The 4,895-nt window shown below is 43.7% G+C and overlaps 1 protein-coding gene across 1 annotated transcript in view; it reads left to right on the top strand.

The window, feature by feature from the left end:
* MAGI1 (membrane associated guanylate kinase, WW and PDZ domain containing 1) overlaps positions 1 to 4,895 on the top strand; it is a gene marked incomplete at both ends in the record, with an annotated part of 151,246 nt that overhangs the window by 142,427 nt on the left and 3,924 nt on the right. The window lies entirely within an intron of this gene.

Here is a 4,895-nt window from a genome sequence, read left to right as displayed (position 1 = left end):
GCTCCAAGACTATAAATATGATTTCAATCAGTTTCTTCTCTGCAAACAAAATAAACACCCTGGCTTTGCTTTAATGGCACTGCTGAAGATGATGGAATCTGTAAAAGCTTCTCAAAGAAAGAGAGTATAAGGTTAATTTTCAAAAGCAGTAGTTACTTGAGTTACAGAAAAGGGAGCTTCACAAGTCTTAATGCTCTAAGACCATCACCTGGAGTTTGATTTTATTGCACTAACTAGAAATTGGTAAAACCAGAATGAAATTACCCCCGAATGAAAAATGGTAGGACTGTTTTTTTTTCTGACCAAATGAATCACTTTGAAATCTTAGGTCCTGGAAAAATTAAATCATGAGTCACAGTTTCTTGGCTGAAGATGCATCTCTTTGGATTGGATGTCTCAGCAATGCAGTTTGTAGGTGTCTCAGCTTCTGTGTGCTGCTCCCCTTCCCTTCCTTTCCCAGGGATTAGGCGTACTGACCCTGCGGTCATGCGCCAGGTCGTGCTGACCTGTGGAGAAGTGCAGTGACAGAATTTGCACGTGCACCTTGTTGAATTGAGAAAAAGGGGAAGAGCTGAAGGACGGAGACTTCAGCCCTGCAAACCTCTGGGCAGAGCTCCTCTTTCTCCTGCCTGGATGGATGAGGCTGAGGCTGTCCCATAGCACTGGCATTACCCCTGCTCAGCTCAGGGGTTCTGTAGGCACTGTACTGGCATTGCCTCCGGCCCCCTGCAGCTACTTGGCTAATTTCTAATTAACTGTTTAACTCATACTAATTAGTCATTAGTATCAGCTTAGCAGCCTTAACTCCTGCCTGTCTTTCCTGATAAAACCCGAGGCTGAGCCATGGGAATCCTGAAACTCGCAGGCTAGCAGTCACCCTTCTGTGTCCACCTCCAACACCACGTGCTAACTCCTCCCTCTTTCCTCGAAAGCTGCAAGTATCTTGTAGAGGTTTATCCTTGTCTGTGATTAGAGCCCTTTCAGAGGCCTTTTCGTCGTCTCTTGACCTGCTGGCTTCCCACACCCCACCTATCCCTGTGCTACAGTCCTCTCTGCTTGGGCCTTTTGCTAGTCTGGGGTCTGCTATCGGTGTGGTCCAGCATCTCTGTAGTGGGGTTGATCCTCTTCTATTGCTCAATCCCTATCTCTTGCCTCTTCTACCAGATGAGGTCTACCTGTTTGAAGGCCAGTGCTTTTCTACCACCTTTTTGTCCCATCACCATTCCTTCCTACGAAGGTGTTTTCTGACATTTCTTGGTTTCATAGATAGAGGGGGTTTGGGGGATGGCAGAAGTGTGATATGGTCATGTCTCCTTGTAAGCATGTGCTGCTAGAAGTGCCAAGAGCCTATGAATTTCCAGCCCTAAGCTGGAGTGAAAGACATTCCCTGGGGATTAATCTACGCCCTTACTTGGTGATATGACTTTGCTGCACCTAGTGGAAGAGGAAGAAAAACAGGAAAGATATAGTCTAAGTGAAGAAGGCGGTTGAATGTGCTGTCTCTGGTCGCAGTCTGATCCCGAAGTCTGACTGGTGGTTTTCTTTAGAGGTCAGTGGTCAGCTCCTCCTTCTTGCCTCACCAAGCCCCCACATTCGTCCCTCTCACAAGTCTCATATTTGGAGACACTAGTTGGCAGCTGAAACCTGGCACTTATTCTGCCCTGGGAGCTTGGGGTGAGCCACCACATTTCTTTCCCTGTGTTTTGTCTGTGTGAAAAGTGGACAATGGGTGGCTGCTCTGTTATGGACATGCATCATCTCTTTGACATTCACTTTGCAGTGCTGTGCAAGCACCGGCTATGGGGCTCTCAGACCACTTATAGAGGGCTCTGCTCACATGGAGAGCACCACAAGCTGCGGTGTGGGAGAAACTATTCCCTGGGAGTCCGGTTTCACTGTCCGTCTGCTCCACATGTGCTGTTCTTTGTGGTTGAACCCAGCTGCAGTTCAGCGTAACTCCAGTGCCTTCTCTGGCTGGCGGTGATGCAGTCATGTCATTGCTTTTGTCTTTACTTGAGCCCCCATTCCCTTTGGCTTTGGGACTGAGGTCAGCATCTCCTCTCCCATGACATCCACAACTTTGGGTGCTAGGTGTGACTCTCTCTGCATTCTTCTGATGAAGGCATGAGCAGAGCTAGGTGAATATCTAAGTACAGCAGGAGGATGCCACCCTAGTGCCAGTGCTGAGCTTGGCTGATGCATCCAGTAACTGGGGCTTTTGGTGGGTCCTAGAAGCCCCCATTGCCTGAGGAGCCCGACCTCAGCTCTCCATGATCCTCAGTCCAGGGCTTGCTCTCTGTTGATTCATGGCCTTAAGTTTAAATAAACCTGAAAAGGATTAGAAAACGTTCTTTGGAGAAGCAGGGCTTTGAATCCCCAAGAAGTGGACTGAAAAACAGCAACAACCCTTTGTATCGAAATATATGATAAAGTTAAAAAAGACAGAATTTTAGAGCATTAGATCATCTTAAGTGTTCTATTTAATTGCATTCATGTAATTGTTGAGTATAAAGAGAACATAGTGCAATTTTTCAAGTGCAGTTGGCACAAGAAGATGAATTCATTAGCTCCTGGCCCAGACAGAATTTTTTTTTCATCTAAAAATAATAATATAAAGAGGCTTTATTCAATGTATGAATACATTGTCTTCAGGATGTTTCTAAAAAGTACTGAATCTATAATGACCACCTACTGCCTTTTTCACTGGGAGTGCAACCCACTGTTATTAACATTAATAATAATAATGTAGATGTGGAAAGCACCCAGGCAACATTTTAATTTTTCAGAATTGGTAAAATGTATTCTTCCTTTCTTTGAGCATTCTTTGGATCAGTATTTCATTAAAAAGACTATATTTGACTTACGTGACTTGTCTTACTGAAGCCGTTGGCAGAGCAGAATTTTGTTCTAAAGTGCCATATAACCCATAATTTTGTAAAAGCATACTATTTTTTTTTTGATTTCCCAATGAGTCTTCATTTCAGGAAGTACTCTGATGCTGTGGAGGAGAGTTACAGACATTGCCTGTTTAGGGGAAGGGAAAAAAAGGGAAGAATTAAAATGAAGGTAGAATTAATAACATAAAGCTGCGTAATGGCTCCATAATGGTGGCTGAGTGGCGGCAGATGAGAGCTGCAACTTTATTCAACAAAACTGGTGAAAGTCCCTTCCCGTGCAGCTCCCCTGGGTGACAGGATCAGGTCTGCAAGGTGCCGAGGGCTTGGGCCATGGGCCAAGGAAGCTTATTGTCAGCTTATTGTCAAACCCAAAGGGACTTGGATGCTTTAAGGCTAAGGCTGAGCTCAAATGCTCTGCTGCAATCTGGCCCAGAGTCGCAATTCTTTGCTGGATTAAGACTTTCGGGAATAGCCGGCTTTGTGTTAAGTGAATCCGAAAACAGATCATTCGACGACGGTAACAACTGCACTCTGCCAGCGCTACGTTTCAGCTGCGCGAGCTCCTCTTTGTGGGTAACTCATTGCTGCTGGTGGGAGTTGTGTACGTGAGTCAGAGAGAAGGACAAACCCTTAAGGTTTCAAAACTGAAGCAGTTCCAAGATCCAGGAATAATACACGTGAAGAGCACTCAGGGAGAGAAACAGCAGCTGAGTAGTTCAGCAGAGCGCCGCCGTTCTGAAATCTCGCACTGCTTTATTGCAACTGTATTTTTATAATAAGCTTTTTATTTTTCAACGTATTATTAAACTTCCTTTAAGATTAACGCAATCTGTTGTCAAATTTTTCTCATGTGGCCTGATTGCTTTGCAAAATACCGTACCCTACATATGGCCATCTGTCAAAACAGCAGTGACAAAATGAATTAATCTGAATTGCAGATGTGTTAATGAATCCCTTTGAAGGGCTTAAGCATTTAATTAAAAGTAAAGCAGAACATGATAGATAATTTTTAAAGCTTTTAAAATATTCTAAGTTATCATTAATATTTGAATTTTATTTTCAGGCACATCATTTATTTGGTAGGATTTTCTCTCCCCAAGTCTAATTAAAATAATACAAACAAGTCTTGACCCCAGTGTGTAGCATTCACTCACCAGCAGTTACATAGAATTAAAAATATTTGCACAATGATACCAAACATCGGATACTTTCTTCCTAAAATAGAAGAGCAAAATACTCTCAGGAAATTGCAGCCGCCTTCTGATCAGACTGACTTTAAAGATGATGGTTAGTAAAACGCCCTTAGTAGGGTTATGTCCTTTTATTATATTAATAAGAGACAAACAGTTACAGTTATACACTTGGGCACCCAGATGTGTCCATGCCCTTAGAGAATGTCTTGCTAAGCAGGACCGTAAGTACTTGCAGCACGTGGCGCGAGCAGCAGAGGCTGCCGAGCTGTTGTGGAGCTGGGTGTTCGTCTGGCACCAGCCTGGTCCATCGCTCAGTCGCGGCATTATGCCTTCCCCAAACTTGAGTGGCAGAACTTTGGTCATCTTGTTGAGAAGATGCTGAAGCCATCTTCTGAAAGCTTTCCATGCCACTAGAGGGTTTGATTAAAAAGAAAAGACAGAAAAACTGGAAATCTCCTGCAGTGGGGTAGTTTAGAGATCAGGGCTTTTCTGCAAACATGGAGTCTCATGAGATTGAGGCTAAACTGCAGGACTTTCCAACACCAAAACTCTCCATCAGCTTCAGTGAGACTATTCACTCTTAATGTCAGACCTGACTGTATACACTTTGCTGATCCTGGGTATTAAAACTTTTGTACTTTGCCGAGCTATGAGTCACTGAAAGTGCTGCTGCCGCAAATGAGCTAGTGACTAAAGCAAACTCGTACTGATTATTTTTGAAGCCATCTTTTGTTGAAACTGATATCACACTGGGCAGAATTTTTTTTTATGTAACACGTAAGATAATTGTTAAAGTTTGTGTAGG

The sequence above is a fragment of the Buceros rhinoceros genome, unplaced genomic scaffold, assembly GCF_000710305.1.
Source record: "Buceros rhinoceros silvestris isolate BGI_N320 unplaced genomic scaffold, ASM71030v1 scaffold3195, whole genome shotgun sequence".
Classification (NCBI taxonomy): Eukaryota; Metazoa; Chordata; class Aves; order Bucerotiformes; family Bucerotidae; genus Buceros; species Buceros rhinoceros.
This window is presented reverse-complemented; position numbering and strand designations above follow the sequence as displayed.